The sequence below is a fragment of the Lathyrus oleraceus genome, chromosome 1, assembly GCF_024323335.1.
Source record: "Lathyrus oleraceus cultivar Zhongwan6 chromosome 1, CAAS_Psat_ZW6_1.0, whole genome shotgun sequence".
NCBI lineage: Eukaryota > Viridiplantae > Streptophyta > Magnoliopsida > Fabales > Fabaceae > Lathyrus > Lathyrus oleraceus.
The window spans coordinates 124648076-124668977 of record NC_066579.1 but is presented as its reverse complement, the minus strand read 5'-3'; positions in this window follow the sequence as shown (position 1 = coordinate 124668977).

The following is a 20902-nucleotide window of genomic DNA, read 5'->3' as shown; positions in this document are numbered from 1 at the left end:
CATAACTTTCACATGGAATGTCCAAAATGAGTGATCTTTTTATGAGCAAACTCCATTTCACATGTACTTTTATGGTGTATGGTCCAAATTCATCAAAAATAGTCAAGGCAAAAAGTCATTTTTCAAGTGGACTTAAGTGCATTTTTGGTGTGAACAGGTGAATTTGAGCAATACAAGGCCTATGGACATGAGAACCATTCCAACACACTCCAAATATCATTTAGAAGTTGTGTGAACTGTCATGAGCTGTCATAGTGCACAATTTGGCAAGGGCATTTTTGGACTTTCATTGAAATTGCATTAACACTAATCTTCCAAATTTTGCTAATTGAGATTAAGGAGTGGATTAGCATTGGTATAAATGGTTAAGTATAACAGAATTTGTTAATCATAATCACAGTTCTCAAGATTTGTAACCAACTTTCCCTCCATTTTCTCCATTTTCTCTCAAATTTCATCAAGTTTTTTTTCAAGATTTCTCCACGAATTCTCCATCAATTGGCTTGATTCTTTTTTATTCATCTTCCACAAGCCAAGATCTACATCTGTTTTGCGAAGCCATTGCCAAAAACATCAAGAATCGTGACTGTTCATGTGGTGCACATCAATGGAGTTTTGAGAATTCTCACATCTGGAGCAACCTTGAGCTAACCTAATCTTTCCAATCATCTTCCTCATCACTTAGCTTCATCTGTTTTGGCAAATTACACGTGGAAACGACCAAATGGAGCGCTGCCATCTCCAAGGTGCAAAAATTCGAAACTCTCCTTTGCTTAAATCATGATATGCGTTTGAAAGATCTTTGAATGTAGAACATCATGATGTGTTTAGTTTTCGAATTGGTTGAGTATAGGATGAGAAATCGTGTTTTGAAGTTTGATGTTCATAACTTGTTTTGCTCGATCCCGTCGCTACAGTGAGAGTTAGGAGAAATCATTAGCATGTTCGTGATCTAGGTTGAGAGACGGTTCTTTTGATTATGAATTTGTTGATTTTGGTGAAGATTCGTTGTTCTTGATTTTCTGGAATTTTCTGGTTGGTTCATGAGGAAGAACATGAACAGAATCGCGTGTAGATCCTCATTAGCCATGGCCAAAGTTTGAATGTTGTTTGGCGCCACCGCTGACCAATCAGGAAGCGCCATTGCTTCTAAGCGAAACTACGTCGTTTTGCTCAGTACCTTTAATATTACCATCGTGCCATTATCTGAATTTATTTATTATTATTTCATTTCTTTTTCTTTTGGTTATTTCATTTTGATGCCATGACTTAGAAAAATCATAGAGACTTCATTTCTTGTCCAAAATTGGTGAGATTTTTTGCATTGTTCTTCTTGTAATGTGTAGAATTTTATCATGATTTTTGTGGAATTTTTGCATGTGTAGAAAATTAATTGGCCTAGGGTTTGCTTGATGTTGTCACATTTGTGTATACCATGCCATATCCTTCATGAAATAGTGATGCTTGCAAAGAAATGGATGAAAAATTTTGTGCTTGTTCTGGACTCATTGCTGGTGATTTTCATGTGTGGTTTGTGATTTTTGGATACTTGGTTGTTGAGATATGATTTTTTGATTAGAGGTGTGACAATTTGTGTCACACCAAGCTAGGTCAACTTCATGATTTTATTTAAAATGCTTAGGGATGTTGATTTGAGCTGAAATTTTGTGTGGATGATCATTGATATGTCAAGATTACATGTGAATTTTGCTGGATTTATTGGTTGCATTTTCTAATTGATTGATAATTTTCTTCCCTGTGTGCTCATTTGTAACATTGTGTGACACATGTTGGTAATTCATTTGTGAAATTCTCATGGTGTATTGGATGAAGATGAAATTTGACATGAGGATTGTAGACACATTATAGGATATTATGGTTTTGATCCCATTAATTTCTCAATTGTTGTCACTGTTTTATGATTTATTGAAGTTGATGCTTGTTTGGATACCATGTGTTGGCTTGTTCGAAATTGTCTAAACTTCTTGATTTTCATTGACCTACTTCCTTTTGTCCAATTGAGCTGAAAATTGACATGCTATGCCTTGAATGTGTCCTGTTTAGGTGTGAATGTTTGTGGAATTAATTGAATTGTTTTGGTATGCTTTTGGTTGAGGTAGTTCTGTTTGGACTTTTGGTGTTGCAAATGACCTAGTTTGTGATAAATTGTGCATGAAATGATAATGGTGATTGATATGAGCATGGGACCAATTGCATTTGCTTTTGATTTGTTTGAATGTGATTTTGGATAATTTTCACTTGCTGTTTTGGATTTTTTCATCCCCTTTGGACCCAAGGCTTGGCCTAGTGGTCTAGTTTCTCATGTTTGGTTTGGATTTTCAGGTTGAAATGCAAAAGGCTTAAGGAGAACAATGCAAGTTGTAATTTGAGTTTGTTTGATGTTGTAAACTAACATTGACTTTGTGTTGTAGGGTTTGATGCTTGAGTTTGAGCTCATGGCTTGCACTTATGTGCATTAACTTGTGTTGACTGTACAAATTAACTGTTTGACTTTTGCTGTTTACTGTTGATTTGTCTGAGTACTGATGATACTTGATTGATTTCAGGTACATTTAGTCGCTTACAGTTCTTTAAGAACTCGCTTGCTGCTGCTTGGTTTTATAAACCAGTTGAGGTAGACTCTCTTGTCTCCATGTAGTCTGGAAGACCTGGCCTGTTACTTGGCCAGGCAACTGTCTGAAGTCCTCCTTAAAAGGCGATGTTTGTGATTGTTTACTTTTGTGCCAAGCAGGTAAAGACCTCTATGAGGCAATGGGCGGAACCCAAGGGATATGCAATCTATCCCCCGCTATTCTGTTGAGTCGTCCCTCTGCTCACACCACTGTGTTGATGCATTGGGACACAAACCCAAGATCTTGTACTTTATACAGTTGTGTCAGAGTCCTTGAGCGTAGAAGGGTCCCTCCATTCTGGACCCACGCTCCTTTGTCTGAAGCTCTCCCTGGCCAGGGATAAGAGTTGTGAAGTCTCATCTTCACTCACCTTTCATCAGCTTCACCTTAGCCTCTCAATGGCAAGGTTAAGAGCTAACTCTACCCTTGTACAGATGACTTGCCTCGGCAGTCCACCCTTGTTTGAGCCTCACTTGACTGGATATAGTGTGTGCTATGTGAAATGTTTGTTTTATTTTGATTGATGCTTGCATGCTTGCTTTCTTCCTGGATAGGATTAGCTTGCTGTTGTGCAAGTAGGTAGAAACCACAACATAGGGCAATGATGCATGATAACACTAGGCTCGAGTACAGCTCCCTGGTAGTGTGTCTTCCCTTGGTTTCTGGCTAGAATTTCTTTCCCTTTCAGGGGAACTACGTCGCCCTGATCCTCATACCAGATGAGGTACGTAGGCAGGAGACCGTGCGAGGTCTCTCCGGGCACTTTTTTTCCTTTTTGTGTGTGTTTGCTTGTTAGCCCTCTTGTGTGCCAGGATATGGATGTAAGACCAGCGATTGGCTGTCCGTATCCTGAGTGTGTTTGTTTGGTTCGGAAGCCGATGTAAGTCCAGCGATTGGCGTTCGGGTTCCATGTTTGCCTGTGTTTGTGTGTGTCTAGTTTGGCGTGCGTGAGCCGAACTACGGCAGCTCTGATTCTCGTTCCAGACGAGATACGTAGGCATAGGATGCGATATCCTAGCGAGCCCTTTCCCCTTTTCCCACCTGTGTTTCTTGTGTGTGTGATGTTTGTTTTAGCAACCTTTTCTTTCTTTTAGAACGTGGATCCCGTCGAGTACGACGGACGTGAGGGGTGCTAATACCTTCCCCTTGCGTAACCGACTCCCGATCCCATTCTCTTTGGTCGCGAGACCATGCTTTTCCCAGGTTTACTTCGAGCGTTTCCTTTCCCTCTTTGGGATAAATAACGCACGGTGGCGGCTCTGTGTTATTTTTGTTTTAGCCCGCCGGTTGTTTTTCGCGGATGCGACAGCTGGCGACTCTGCTGGGGAATTATAGAAGTTGACCTATTGCTGGTCCATCTTCCCTAAGCGAGTCTCTCCTAGCGTTCTAGGATAGTTTAGGTTGTTTGTGTCGCTTTATTTATTGCATTTATTATTCTGATTGTGTATATATTTGCATAAATGTTTGCATGCATCATACTGTCATGTTGCCGTCCTCTGTGCAGGTGGTTCCTCTGTTTTGGGGTGGGTGTTCTGAGTGGGGCTAAAACCCAGGCCCGAGTATACACCTAGGATTAGTGTGGTCTCATGTTGCCTCCTTCATGTTAGGTCAACATGTGCCTGGCAACGTGATGTACCACAAGCCGGACGAGGTTCATTTGATAGTGCTTTCCTCTGTGGGGTACTCCACATTGGTTGAGTTACTTCATTTGAGCCGTTGACTCTGGTGACCGATCATTTCCCGAATCTTTGGTTTAGACGATCCTAAGAGAGCTACAATGGCACACCCGAAAGGGCAAACCCATTGAGTATCTCTGTCCGATTGTCGAGACTATTATCCGCCTTAGGATGACCTGTTTAGAATTTACCTGTGAGGGGAGGGTGATTCTTACAGATGCATGTTCAGATGGTGACTTTTGGTTCCGTTGATCAGGGTCCTATTTATGAGTCGGATTTATGGTCATTTATTGCCGAGACGCCGAAGTGCTGTTCGAGTTATTTATCAGTGGGGATCCGTTTATTTCAGGATTCCCCGGGCCGATTCAGAGGGTTATGTTTGTCTGATCAGAGATTGTTTGGTGATGATGATGATGATGATGATGTATCTGTCGGTTCCGTTTATTTCGGAACCCTTGAGTTGGGTTTGTGGTTACATATTCCCTCAGATGGTTGTGATCAATTCAGAGGTCGTAACTCAGTACAACAGATGATCAGATGACTGGGAGGATGGCACAGTGCATCGCATTCATACATCTGCATCATTCCATATTTTGCATTCATCTGCATCGAACCTATGTCTAGCCATATGGGGAGAATTATTGATTGAGATTCTGGTTGAGAGACATCATGAATTTCAGAATGTGGATGCCGGATTATTATCTGTCTCGATGAAACCAGAATCAAAGGACAGAATCTTCCTCGTATGGATAGACATTGCATTCATGCATATTAACCTGTTTGCTGTTTTGCATGAATCATTGCTCGTGCTCGCAGAACTATACCTTTGAACTCAACCCGTCCTCATAGATACTTCACCAGACGCAATACTCCCAGACTAATGGATCTCCCAAACACGGATATCCTCGAGCTGAAGGATAAGATGAGCGAACTGATCAACATCATGCAAGGGTTTGCAGTTGGTCAGAAAGATTTGGCCGACAAGGTTGAGAAGCTCGAGCGGGCTTCAGCTGCTAACAGTGTTGTTAACCTGGATGGTGTCTCCAACCAGGGGCTGGGTGGATCCAGAGACGGTGAAAAAAGAGCAACCGTAGGTATGGTGAACAACAAGGCTGGTGGATTTGGTGCTGCTACTGGTGGTGGGCCCGGTCTGGGGCATAATCTGAAGGATAGTCTGTTCCCGCCTTTCTTCGGGGTTGAGGACGACAGAGAAGAGGATAGGGAGGCTGATCAGTTTTCAATGCATAATGAGCCATTTGGTCAGTACAGTGCTCCGCCACAGAACAAGGAGATTCACCTGCTGGCTGAGAAAATCAGGGCTCTGGAAAGCCATGCTACTCCGGGATTTGTCAACATGTCCAGCATGGGGCTGGTCGAGGGGATTGTGATCCCACAAAAGTTCAAGGCGCCCGCATTTGACAAATATAATGGGAGTTCTTGCCCAGAAACTCACCTTCAAGCCTTTGTCCGAAAAATCTCTGCATACACAATAGATCAGAAGCTCTGGATGTACTTCTTCCAAGACAGTCTGTCTGGAGGATCCTTGGAATGGTACACCAAGCTTAAGTTGTCTGATATTAAAAGCTGGCAGGATCTTGGCGATGCTTTCTTTAAACAGTATCAGTTCAACGCTGATATGGCTCCGACTCGTACCCAGCTGCAAGGTATGTCTCAGAAGTCAAATGAGGGGTTTAAAGAATATGCTCAGAGATGGAGGGAGTTGGCTGCCAGAGTGCAACCTCCACTGGTGGACAGAGAGATGTCTGATCTCTTCATGGGTACCCTGCAAGGGGTTTTTGCTGAAAGAATGGTTGGATGCCCGGTTACCAACTTTGCTGACATTGTGGTGGCAGGGGAGAGAATTGAAAGTTGGTTGAAAATGGGGAAAATACAAGGAAGTGCTCTGTCATCAGGATCGAAGAAGCCATTCGGGAACGGTCAGCGCAAGAATGAGGGTGAATCGAGTACTGTGTATGCCCAGAGAGGACACGGTAGGGATTGTTACTACCAGCACACTGCTGCGGTAACCACCCCTGCTGGTAATCAGTCAGTACGACAGCAACGTCAGCCACCTCAACCGAGAGCCGGGTATCAAGTGAGGGGAAAAGGGGTTGATCGCCATTTTGACAAGCCGCCTGTGACATACGCTGTTATGTTCAAAAAGCTGATGGGTCTTGGGTTGGTTCAGCCGAGGGCGATGGTTCCGATGAGATGAGATCAGATCAGAGGCCTCCTAACTATGATGAGAACGCCCAGTGCGAATTTCATTCTGGAACACCGGGGCATAACATTGAGGGCTGTAGAGCATTCAAGAATGTTGTCCAGGATCTGGTAGACTCCAAGGCTATCAATTTTGCGCCATCACCGAATGTTAATGCTAATCCCATGCCGGCACATGGTCAGGCAATGGTGAGTGCAATTGCTGAAGATTTGGATCACGCTTGTGCGATGGGTGAAGAGACTGACAGTGACTGCAAGTTTGATGGTTGGATAAAGCCGTGCGTACCAGGGATGGAAGTCCAGAACTGGAAGGCCTAAAAAGATCATCACGGTCACTCTACTTGAAGAGTAACAATTTTTGTTTTCAGTTTTATTTGCATGAAAGCCATACGTGTTGCCCGACACGTAATGGTTCATTGTAAGGGCCACCTCATGTTCATAATTTGCAACATTTCTGCATCATTAATAAATGGATGTTTTTCAGTCAAAAAGCGGTGTTCCCTGTTTTTCAGTTATTTTGGCAGTTTAAAAACAAATAAAAATGGCAATGTTTATTTTCATTTTTCTCTTTTTTTTTTATTTGTCTCGTTCCGAATTCAAAAATAATTCTCCGGATCTCGTTGATAACAATTTGGTTACACCTCATATGACTTCGACAAACCGATCTATCATGCCGAAGAAGAAGGCGAAGAAGATTGTGATCTGCTGGAATTAGCCAGGTTGTCAAAACAAGAGGAGAAAGTGATTCAGCCGCACGAGGAGCGGGTTGAGGTTGATATTCCAAGCACCGCCGAGGTCAGGAAGGAAAAAAATTGGGGCCGCTTCAGAGGCGAGTCGAGAGCAGAATGGTAGTCCTGTTGAAGGGACATGTGGATACCTTCGCCTGGTCGTGTCAGGATATGCCAGAGTCGGATACTGGTGTCGTTGTGCACAAGCTACCATGGAGAGGAGACTGTCCTCTAGAGAAGCAGAACTCTGGTGCCACGTATCAGAGTGACTTTGTTTCACGATATGATTCATCATGGAATCAAATGCTATGGTGATGACATGTTAGCAAAGTCCCAGACAGAGGAGGGGCATCCGGCAGACCGGGCCAAGTTGGTTAACTGGTTGAGACAGTTCAAACTGAGGTTGAGTTCGAATAAGTGCACTACCAGAGTGCGGTCCGGTAAGATTTTGGGGTTCATTGTAAGAGAGGAATCGAGGTCGATCCTGCAAAAAAAAAATAATAAAAAAATAAAAAAATAAAAAAAATAAAAAAAAATAAATAAGAAATGCATGAACCGAGAATGGAAAGAGAGGTTCGTGGTCTATTGGGTAGATTGAACTACATGTCATGGTTCACATCTCACCTAACAGCCATGTGTGAACCCATTCAAGCTGTGGAAAAAAAAATCAAACGGTTAGGTGGAATAATGATTGTCAAGGGGCATTGAAAGAATGAAAGAAAAAGTTGCAAGAACCTCCGATTCGGATGCCTCCCTATGGAGAGAGACTGTTAATCTGGTACTTGACAGCCCTCGAGGGGTCTATGGGGTGTGTACTGGGGCAGCACGACTAGTCTTGTCGAAAAGAGCATGCAATTTACCTTAGCAAAAAGTTTACCGACTGTGAAACAATACATTCACTGTTCGAGAAAACATGATGTACTTTGGCATAGGCTGCTCGCCGGTTGAGACAGTATATGCTGGTTCATACCACTTTGTGGATTTCCAAGATGGATCCGATCAAGTAGGGGTTTGAGGATCTAGTACTGACTGGACGGGTTGTGAAAGTGCAAAAGAATGTTGGCTGATTTGTGACGCTCTCAGGAAGCAATCAAGGGGTGTATTGTCTGATTACATCGCTCTGCAACCCCTTGAGGATTATCAACCGATGAAGTTTGAGTTCCCTGATGAGGACATCTCGAGGTGCTCTAATCGAAAGATTGAGAGTAACCGATCCCGGAGGAGGGGCCTGACCCTGAATCCGAACGGATTCTGATGTCTGATGGGGAGGTTAAGGTGAATAAGCTTTGTTTCCTGACCAGCATTTGAATACACCAACAATGGTGGTTGAGTACGAAGTCTGTATCCTGGATATCGAACGTCGGTGCGCACATCTACTGGGGCAACTCCTTTCTCACTCATGTATGGGATAGAAGTGGTGCTACCGGTTGAGGTTCAAATTCCCTCTTTGAGAGTCCTGATGGACGTGAAGTTGCAAGAGGCTGAATGGGTAAGGACCCGGTATGAGGAGCTGAGCCTAATTGAAGAAAAGAGGTTGGCGGCTATCTGTCATGGGCAGTTGTACCAGCAGAGGATGAAGCGTGCTTTTGACAGAAAGGTACGACCTCGGGTATATCACGTAGGTGATATGGTGCTGAAAAGGATCCTTCCTCCTCAAAACGATCGAAGGGGCAAATGGACACCCAATTATGAAGGTCCATTCGTGGTCAAGAAGGTTTTCTCTGGCGGAGCCTTGTTGTTAACGACCATGGATGGCGAGGATTTTCCATCCCCTGTGAATGCGGACGCAGTTAAAAAATACTTCGTGTAAATAGACCCGCTGGACGAAAAGAATAAAATAGTCCAGGCAAAAATGGGCATCCCGACGAACCAAAAAAAAACAGAAAGAAAGGTTCGGGCAAAAATTAGGGATAAAATGAAAAAATGTACACCCGGCAAGTCGAGAACCTAAAAAGGCGGCTTGGGTAAAAAGGGGTATCCCGGTGGACTGAAAACCCGAAAGGGCGGTCCAGGCAAAAGAGGGATTGAAACGAACAACTGCGTCCCGCATGATCGTTTGCGCTTTGGTTAAGGCATCATGGATAATACCCGGTAGGGATCGATCAGAAGCGTCTTGTTCAGAAGGCAGAAAGCACGGAGAGTCTGAGGACATATGGGGTGTAACCGAGTTGGAACTCGATGAGATCACGGGTTTCACATTGCCATTAGGATAGATTTTTCCTTTTTGTGCGCGATTACCTCTTTTCAGGAATTGCTTCCTTTGTATTGCTCATTTGAGCCACACTTTTTCAAATCAATAAAAATGCATATTCAGTCAAATAATTTTGTTTTTGTTTTTCATTACCGCTTTGATTGCAAAAACATCCAGATATTTTTGATAACGAATCTTGCATTTTAAAGACATACAGGTCCCTTCCAAGGCATGTATATAAGATTGAAGATTTGAAATCTTATTCGGAAGGTTGAGTGACCCAAGTGTTGAAATCTTGACACGCCTGGGGCATGGTTTTATCTAACGATTTCTTTTGCAGGAACTGTTAGATGTTTTCACTCACTTGCAGGTGGTGATGTGGAAGCTGTTGACAAAACAAATCCCCATGGAGTCCGATCAGGGATGAGTGAATGAATGTGAAGGGATGACGAAGAGATGTTGAGACGTACGACGATCCTTGATGATAATCAAGAAGACTCTTCAAAATCGGAAGATTGGAAAGTCTGTAGAAATTCCCCGCAGAGTCCAATCAGGGACAAATGAATGGGTAGAGAGACGGCAGGACGTCCGACGACCCTTGAAATTAATCAAGAAGACTCTTCAAAGTCGGAAAATTGAAAGTCTGTATAATCCCTAGGAGTTCGCATTCCGTCGAGCGCGGAGCGATTGGGAATACAAAATGATGGAGCAGAAAAGGTCCAGACGAGTCTGGGAATTCTCAAAAGTGGAAAGCCGATACGAGATTGGGAGGTGGATACCATGGTTCGACGAGTCGACGGGTGTTCTGTACCAACTTTTCTCATTTCCCCAGCTAAGTCCCCAAGCGGAGTTGTGAGGACTAACTCCCCAGCAGATCCAAGGTCTGTGGATCCCCTAGCTGAGTCAGGATGGTTATCCCCGGCGGGTTTAAAACGGTGTTTCCTCAGCAGCCAGGCCTGAAGGTTGTTATTCCCCGAGTGGAGCGGGTTTCAATGAAATATATCTCCAGCAGTGTATCCTACGTATGGATTGGATGGGTCGTCCCCAACGGAGTAGCATTCGTTTCCCTGGCAGGGTTAGGATGGTTATTCCTAGCAGGTGTCAGATCGATGCTTCTCCAGTCTCCAGGTCTGGAGGTTGCTGTTTCCCAGTGGAGCTATCTGTGAGCATTTCCCCAGTGAAGTCGACAGGTATCTGGGAGGGTTCCCCAAAGCAGAGTCGGGATTGATATCCCCAGCAAGTCGAAGACTGTTGTATCCCCACAGAGTGTTGGTGGTTCTTATCCCCTGCAGCGGATTGGGTGCAAAGGAGGTTTTCCCTAGCAAGGGTTACCTTTTCCCAGCAGCAGTGCTATTCCCCAGCGGGGTGGAGATCGGAGAATTGACGAGTTCCTCAACAGAGTGCCTTGAGCTCCCCAGAAGAGTCCCTGGAGGGGGATACTTTTTATGCATTCATCATGTAGAGTAAGCATAGCATATTGCATAATAAATCGCGTAGCGTTTCCATAATTATGGAGCATTACGCAGAAAAAGGCATGCATCATTGCAAGCATAGGCTAGTCTCAAGCTGTGGTTATTGTTTGAGAGGTGGTTTCGACAGAAGTTGGAAGATGTTACTCTGATGGGTTTAGCATCATGACGTCAGATCAGCAATATTCCCCAGTAGTGCGATGCTGGAGGAAACTTTTCCGTCGGACAGAGATAGAAATGTTACGCGATCAGCGCGACTCGAGCCGTGGTTACCGCTTGAGATTTGGTTTTGCCGGACAGTGAAGACGATACTCCGAGGAGTTCAGCATTGTGAGTTTGGAGCAACAGTATTTCCCAGTCATCAGTAAGTGTCTGGTCGAGCTTTCTTTGGTGTCAGTAAACATCATCATTCGATGTCCAGTAAACGTCGAGTTATTTCCCAGTCATTGTTTAATGTCTGGTCGATCATTGTTTGATGCTTGTCAACATCATTGTTCGATGTCCTGTCAACATCATTGTTTGATGTCCTGTCAACATCATTGTTCGATGTCCTGTCAACATCATTGTTCGATGTCCTGTCAACATCATTGTTCGATGTCCTGTCAACATCATTGTTTGATGTCCTGTCAACATCATTGTTCGATGTCCTGGCAACATCATTGTTTGATGCCTGTAAACATCATTGTTTGATGCCTGTAAACATCATTGTTCGATGTCCTGTCAACGTCATTGGTCGATCATTGTTTGTCCTGTCAACATCATTGTTTGATGCCTGTAAACATCATTGTTTGATGCCTGTAAACATCATTGTTTGATGCCTGTAAACATCATCATTCGATGTCCAGTAAACGTCGAGTTATTTCCCAGTCATCAGTTAGTGTCTGGTCGAGTTTTCTTTGGTGCCTGTAAACATCATCGTTCGATGTCCAGTAAACGTCGAGTTTTCTCCCAGTCATCAGTAAGTGTCTGGTCGAGTTTTCTTTGGTGTCAGTAAACATCATCGTTCGATGTCACGTAAACGTCGAGTTTCTTCCCAGTCATCAGTCAGTGTCTGGTGGAAGGTGTACCCTCTGATATGTCGCCCTCAGAGTGCTGATTGGTGTTATTTCCGACGTTGTCAGCGGAATTATCACAAGGAAACAAGATGTCGGGGTTCGAATGCAGTGATCCGGGATCATTGGCGCGAAAGAAAATTTCGGGGTTCAAAAAAAGAAAAACAAGAAAGAATAATCCCCAGCTAAACGCGAAGTGTTCGTGTGCTAGGGCGGAATAAAGAATAGCCGGTTCGTGGCGTGTTATCCCCAGCATGGGTCTTTGGCATGCGTGCCGACTCACTTATCACTGTTTTGTTATCTTCGCCGATGCTGATAGGCATGAAGAATTTTCCGGTGTTCAGACCGAGGCGGTATCCAGACCGAGATGGTATTCAGACCAGTTTTCCGGTGTTCAGACCGAGGCGGTATCCAGACCGATGTGGCGCTCAGGCCAAGTTTCCGATTTTCAGATCGAAGAAGTTTCCGACGATCAGGTTGAAGTACTTATGGTATCCAGACCAGTTTTCCAGTGTCCAGACCGAGGCGGGTATTCAGACCGATGTGGCGCTCAGGCCAAGTTTCCGATTTTCAGATCGAAGAAGCTTCCGACAATTAGATCGATGCAGCTTGTGGCAGTCAGGCCAGTTTTCCGGTATCCAGACCGAAGTGGTGTTCAGACCAAAGTGGTGTTCAGACCAAAGTGGCGTTCAGGCTAATCTTCCGGTATTCAGACCGACGTCAATATTCTCATATTCCGGTGTTCAGTATTCAGACTGAAGGGTGGTGTTCAGGCCATGGTTATCCCTGCGTTACCATTTATTTTGGTATCCAGGTCGACGTTTCTGTTTCGGTGATCAGGCCGACTTTCTCCGTACCAGACAGGTTTTTCTTTCAGAGGTTGTTTCTTTGCCGGTTCTGACAGGCGTTGTTAATTATTTCCCATCAGAGTGCAAATTGTTCGTCTGTTCTTGGTATTCAATCACTCTTCATCCTGATCATCTGAAAGCCGAGGCTATTCATATCGATAGGTTCACAGTGGATTGAATAGGGGCAGCTGTAACACCTCAAAATTTGCCCTCCTCTCTTGGGACTAGCTTAACATATTGCATTGCATTTCTTAGGTCATCAGGCATTACATATTTGCATATCATGTGGAAACATTGTGCAAGTCATCCTCATAGGTTTTGATCAGAAGATAAGAAAGGTTAAGATTCAAGCTGAGGGTTCATTGAATTGACTGGATCACTAATCATCTGAGGATGTGTGGTACAAATTAGGGTTTCATGGTTTCTCAAGGAGATTGAGCTTGATCTTGGGTGAAATGGTACATCATCATCATCCTGGTCTTGTTATCATCCAGAAGATTCGAGAGACTGATCAGATACCTTGAGATTAGGGTTTTGACCACTGGTTAACCCTAATCATCTGCATTGGGCCAGTCATGGCATGGCAAGGAGATGAGGTCTACAATGGATAGGGGGTCATTTCATGACTATATTGAGCTTATTGAGGCTAGGGTTTCACCATTGAGCCATTTCATCAGAGAATTGGGGCTCAACTTGATCAGTGTATTGCCAAATTCATCTATCAGTTGAAAAAGTCAACTGTGGTCAACTGTGCTTGATTTTATGGATTTGGAGGTGGGAGAGAGTTGGATACACTTCATTCATGTTAAAACAAGTTTCATTTGACATGTCAAAGCTCAAGAATGAAGAAAATAAAATCAGGAGAAAAGTTGCCAAAAATAGAAAGTGACTTGTAATGGAAGTTTCCAAAAATGGAAAGTTTTTCACCACAAAATTACATGTCCAAAAAAGCTTCAAATGAAATTTTGTTCAACATGAAAGTTGTAGATCTTGATCTCACCTTTCCAAAAAGTCCAAGAACTTGAAATTCCCATGTATGGTTGACAAGTTATGGTCCATTCATTTTCAAAAAAGGCCTATAATCAAAGTGGCATAACTTTCACATGGAATGTCCAAAATGAGTGATCTTTTTATGAGCAAACTCCATTTCACATGTACTTTTATGGTGTATGGTCCAAATTCATCAAAAATAGTCAAGGCAAAAAGTCATTTTTCAAGTGGACTTAAGTGCATTTTTGGTGTGAACAGGTGAATTTGAGCAATACAAGGCCTATGGACATGAGAACCATTCCAACACACTCCAAATATCATTTAGAAGTTGTGTGAACTGTCATGAGCTGTCATAGTGCACAATTTGGCAAGGGCATTTTTGGACTTTCATTGAAATTGCATTAACACTAATCTTCCAAATTTTGCTAATTGAGATTAAGGAGTGGATTAGCATTGGTATAAATGGTTAAGTATAACAGAATTTGTTAATCATAATCACAGTTCTCAAGATTTGTAACCAACTTTCCCTCCATTTTCTCCATTTTCTCTCAAATTTCATCAAGTTTTTTTTCAAGATTTCTCCACGAATTCTCCATCAATTGGCTTGATTCTTTTTTATTCATCTTCCACAAGCCAAGATCTACATCTGTTTTGCGAAGCCATTGCCAAAAACATCAAGAATCGTGACTGTTCATGTGGTGCACATCAATGGAGTTTTGAGAATTCTCACATCTGGAGCAACCTTGAGCTAACCTAATCTTTCCAATCATCTTCCTCATCACTTAGCTTCATCTGTTTTGGCAAATTACACGTGGAAACGACCAAATGGAGCGCTGCCATCTCCAAGGTGCAAAAATTCGAAACTCTCCTTTGCTTAAATCATGATATGCGTTTGAAAGATCTTTGAATGTAGAACATCATGATGTGTTTAGTTTTCGAATTGGTTGAGTATAGGATGAGAAATCGTGTTTTGAAGTTTGATGTTCATAACTTGTTTTGCTCGATCCCGTCGCTACAGTGAGAGTTAGGAGAAATCATTAGCATGTTCGTGATCTAGGTTGAGAGACGGTTCTTTTGATTATGAATTTGTTGATTTTGGTGAAGATTCGTTGTTCTTGATTTTCTGGAATTTTCTGGTTGGTTCATGAGGAAGAACATGAACAGAATCGCGTGTAGATCCTCATTAGCCATGGCCAAAGTTTGAATGTTGTTTGGCGCCATCGCTGACCAATCAGGAAGCGCCATTGCTTCTAAGCGAAACTACGTCGTTTTGCTCAGTACCTTTAATATTACCATCGTGCCATTATCTGAATTTATTTATTATTATTTCATTTCTTTTTCTTTTGGTTATTTCATTTTGATGCCATGACTTAGAAAAATCATAGAGACTTCATTTCTTGTCCAAAATTGGTGAGATTTTTTGCATTGTTCTTCTTGTAATGTGTAGAATTTTATCATGATTTTTGTGGAATTTTTGCATGTGTAGAAAATTAATTGGCCTAGGGTTTGCTTGATGTTGTCACATTTGTGTATACCATGCCATATCCTTCATGAAATAGTGATGCTTGCAAAGAAATGGATGAAAATTTTTGTGCTTGTTCTGGACTCATTGCTGGTGATTTTCATGTGTGGTTTGTGATTTTTGGATACTTGGTTGTTGAGATATGATTTTTTGATTAGAGGTGTGACAATTTGTGTCACACCAAGCTAGGTCAACTTCATGATTTTATTTAAAATGCTTAGGGATGTTGATTTGAGCTGAAATTTTGTGTGGATGATCATTGATATGTCAAGATTACATGTGAATTTTGCTGGATTTATTGGTTGCATTTTCTAATTGATTGATAATTTTCTTCCCTGTGTGCTCATTTGTAACATTGTGTGACACATGTTGGTAATTCATTTGTGAAATTCTCATGGTGTATTGGATGAAGATGAAATTTGACATGAGGATTGTAGACACATTATAGGATATTATGGTTTTGATCCCATTAATTTCTCAATTGTTGTCACTGTTTTATGATTTATTGAAGTTGATGCTTGTTTGGATACCATGTGTTGGCTTGTTCGAAATTGTCTAAACTTCTTGATTTTCATTGACCTACTTCCTTTTGTCCAATTGAGCTGAAAATTGACATGCTATGCCTTGAATGTGTCCTGTTTAGGTGTGAATGTTTGTGGAATTAATTGAATTGTTTTGGTATGCTTTTGGTTGAGGTAGTTCTGTTTGGACTTTTGGTGTTGCAAATGACCTAGTTTGTGATAAATTGTGCATGAAATGATAATGGTGATTGATATGAGCATGGGACCAATTGCATTTGCTTTTGATTTGTTTGAATGTGATTTTGGATAATTTTCACTTGCTGTTTTGGATTTTTTCATCCCCTTTGGACCCAAGGCTTGGCCTAGTGGTCTAGTTTCTCATGTTTGGTTTGGATTTTCAGGTTGAAATGCAAAAGGCTTAAGGAGAACAATGCAAGTTGTAATTTGAGTTTGTTTGATGTTGTAAACTAACATTGACTTTGTGTTGTAGGGTTTGATGCTTGAGTTTGAGCTCATGGCTTGCACTTATGTGCATTAACTTGTGTTGACTGTACAAATTAACTGTTTGACTTTTGCTGTTTACTGTTGATTTGTCTGAGTACTGATGATACTTGATTGATTTCAGGTACATTTAGTCGCTTACAGTTCTTTAAGAACTCGCTTGCTGCTGCTTGGTTTTATAAACCAGTTGAGGTAGACTCTCTTGTCTCCATGTAGTCTGGAAGACCTGGCCTGTTACTTGGTCAGGCAACTGTCTGAAGTCCTCCTTAAAAGGCGATGTTTGTGATTGTTTACTTTTGTGCCAAGCAGGTAAAGACCTCTATGAGGCAATGGGCGGAACCCAAGGGATATGCAATCTATCCCCCGCTATTCTGTTGAGTCGTCCCTCTGCTCACACCACTGTGTTGATGCATTGGGACACAAACCCAAGATCTTGTACTTTATACAGTTGTGTCAGAGTCCTTGAGCGTAGAAGGGTCCCTCCATTCTGGACCCACGCTCCTTTGTCTGAAGCTCTCCCTGGCCAGGGATAAGAGTTGTGAAGTCTCATCTTCACTCACCTTTCATCAGCTTCACCTTAGCCTCTCAATGGCAAGGTTAAGAGCTAACTCTACCCTTGTACAGATGACTTGCCTCGGCAGTCCACCCTTGTTTGAGCCTCACTTGACTGGATATAGTGTGTGCTATGTGAAATGTTTGTTTTATTTTGATTGATGCTTGCATGCTTGCTTTCTTCCTGGATAGGATTAGCTTGATGTTGTGCAAGTAGGTAGAAACCACAACATAGGGCAATGATGCATGATAACACTAGGCTCGAGTACAGCTCCCTGGTAGTGTGTCTTCCCTTGGTTTCTGGCTAGAATTTCTTTCCCTTTCAGGGGAACTACGTCGCCCTGATCCTCATACCAGATGAGGTACGTAGGCAGGAGACCGTGCGAGGTCTCTCCGGGCACTTTTTTTCCTTTTGTGTGTGTTTGCTTGTTAGCCCTCTTGTGTGCCAGGATATGGATGTAAGACCAGCGATTGGCTGTCCGTATCCTGAGTGTGTTTGTTTGGTTCGGAAGCCGATGTAAGTCCAGCGATTGGCGTTCGGGTTCCATGTTTGCCTGTGTTTGTGTGTGTCTAGTTTGGCGTGCGTGAGCCGAACTACGGCAGCTCTGATTCTCGTTCCAGACGAGATACGTAGGCATAGGATGCGATATCCTAGCGAGCCCTTTCCCCTTTTCCCACCTGTGTTTCTTGTGTGTGTGATGTTTGTTTTAGCAACCCTTTCTTTCTTTTAGAACGTGGATCCCGTCGAGTACGACGGACGTGAGGGGTGCTAATACCTTCCCCTTGCGTAACCGACTCCCGATCCCATTCTCTTTGGTCGCGAGACCATGCTTTTCCCAGGTTTACTTCGAGCGTTTCCTTTCCCTCTTTGGGATAAATAACGCACGGTGGCGGCTCTGTGTTATTTTTGTTTTAGCCCGCCGGTTGTTTTTCGCGGATGCGACAGTCTTTCAACCACATCAGCAGATAACACAGACAAGAGCTTCCCATGATGTTGGTTGAAGTCCAAAGGATATAATACAAAAGATGATAACTTCCTTAGCTCTTTCAAATCAGGACATCTGAAACTGTACTTCTTAGTGTTCCTTCGTCCATAATCCATGGTCTGAAAATATTTGCAAATAAGACCTTAGTTTCCTTGAAATTTATTTTTCTATGATGAATGTTATGATGCGCATGTATGCATGAATGCAACAACCACAAACAAGGTATCACACAAGGAAAACACAAACAAAGGTCAAGGGATGGATCAATTCATCATCAAGATAAATCATCCATTTTGGTGGATTATAGTTTTCACCTCATCAACACCCAAGTTCCATTGATATTGGTGAGACTTAATCGGATCAACCAAGAATCAAAGGATTTGTTGTGAGTCACGAGCATAGAGTTAGTTTAGGAACCATCCCAAAGGAGTGTACTAAGGATAAAAACATGTAGAGCATGTTCTAAAAAGTTCTCAGAGTCTTAATCTCATCTATTGGATATTATAGGTTAGGATGACTGACTCATCAACCCATAATATTCTCAAGAGAAACTCGTTTCAGTGTAGTATCGTGTAACAACTGTTATCAGGTCTACACTTGAACAGCCTCCGCATTACGTCCTAAATAGGCCAAGTTGGGTTAAATGTTCTACGGTCTTTAGCTTCCCATACCCCAAATCAGAGAAAGTAATGCCTAACCACAAATAACTCGTGTGACATTAGTAACTCCAAAAGGGTTTCCACTGAGAAAATGGGTCTCAAGCTAACTTGTTAAGGAATACTCCACACAAGTTGAACATGACTATACCATCATAATATCTTAATTGCACTCAAGTTCGGGTTAGAACTTATCTCACCACTCAAAGATCACCAAGCACAACAGACATATTATATCGCACAATCAAATATACAAACATCAAATATACAAATACATACACATAAAAAGTAAGCTAAACCCACTGAGGATTTTCCCCAACAAAGTCGCCACTTAATTTCTGTAGCGGTAAATTCATGACCATCAAGTTATGGATAAGTTTAACGTCAATAAAACTAGAGTCGCCATCGCGCTTTTATTGTTTACAAAGGAAAAGGGAAAAGCACGAACAAAACCCAAAGATAAGAAGTTTTTAAATCAAAACTAATAAAATGCCAGAGATTACAGGTAAGGGGGTTGGTCACACAGAGGGAAGGTATTAGCACCCAAAGTGCCCTAGGTACTCCTAGGGAGCCCTTTTTTATGTGTGTATGTGTTTTTGGTATAAATGATGTTTGATAAAAATAGAGTGTGGGGATGAAAAAATAATTCATTGATTATATTTTTATGTTTGACAAGACCTTCGGACTTGTGCCTACGTACCAAAATAAAAATGAGGGATCAAAAACCTCATAGTTCGTGGTAAAAATTTCAAATGAGTGGGTGGATTGCTTTTAACAAAAGTTTAATAAGAAATGCACAAAGGCCAAAAGTTTGAATGAAGTTGTTAGTTCTTTTTGTCTTTTGAAATTTAAGTCAATATAATTAAGTTTATTTACAAATTTGATTAAGAAAAGAATTTGAAAATTCATTGGCATAAGGCCAAGGTTTCTAATTGTTTAAACAAAGTCTAAGTTTAAAATCATAAGCAAAGAAGGTTTTTGAAAAGGGGGGGAGATTTTGAAATTTAAGAAGTGAGAGGAGATGAAGAGGCTATCCTAAGCACAAATTAAAAGTTAAGAGTTGAAAAGATCTGACAAATGGGATGGAATCCAACAGACAAGAATGTCATATAGAAAACCCATTTTCCCTTTGGACTTTGAATCAAGAAATGATCAACAAGGAATTAGCAATATCCATACATCATGAAGATCAAGGCATCAAATAAAAATAGCCACATTCAAGCAAGCGAATCCCATAGCTAGCAGTCTTCTTTGTCTTCTTATGTACCAGATGAAATATTCCTTGATCAACTCAGAACAAAGCATCAGACACAAGATCAAAATAACAATTAGCACTATGACAAAGTAACAAATGAATTCAAATAGAGTCCAAGGCTTGCACCAGGTGAAGGCTTAGTTCACAATAGCTTGGTCTCAAAATATTGGAATTGACCAAGTCCTTTTTGCATAAGGAATGTTGCCTAATCCTAAGTCCAATAGTTCAGATCAAGATCAACAGTCCACCAAACATTTTTATGGCTTTTGTTGTTATTATATATCTTAAGATCCTAAGACCACGAACAAGAATCAAAGTACACAAACAATATATACAATCACAAGATGTGGCTCAAATGAGCAAAGTAAAAATGACATAAACATAAACAAGCTAAATGAAATGTAAATGGAAATGAATGATAAATGACTGAAATTTAAATTGCATAAAGTAAATGACTTGAGAGTAAAGCAATATTAACAAGAGTTATTCAAATGTTAGTCAAAAGTTAATCAAATGTTAGTGGTATTTTTTAATTGATTAAGTCATTCTTTGGAGAACACTCGATCATCCATTCACAAACATGGAGCCTTAAATAAAGACATCTTCCATGAGTAGGGCTCCAACTTGGATAATTCAACAAGTATGCCACTAGCTCTCATGAAAGGAAAAAAAGGTCAAGTTTCCACACAATACCATGAAGAATGGGAGACTTACAATCTCACTTACTAGAATGATATGCCTTTAGGGTCAAATTTAGCTCTATGTTAAGCAATCGTAATTGGACTTAGTAGAAGTCACAACTATCTAAGGTCGGACAATAAAAATTTAGGTGTTAATGCATGTTAGAGATTTGGTATAATTAACCAAACTCCTAAAACATACCACATGCTAAAAGAAAAGATCAAGAGGGATGGACCTATCTCAGTCATACGTGTACTGGTTTATCTGACACAAGATCATTGATCAAGGGAGGATTTTTATCATAAATTGACCAATGAGGATTTTCATCAAATCAAAATCATCCATTCATTTTGGGAGATAAAATTTACATTTCATCAATCCCCTAAATCCAATCGTTTTGATCCAACAAAAGTCAAATCAA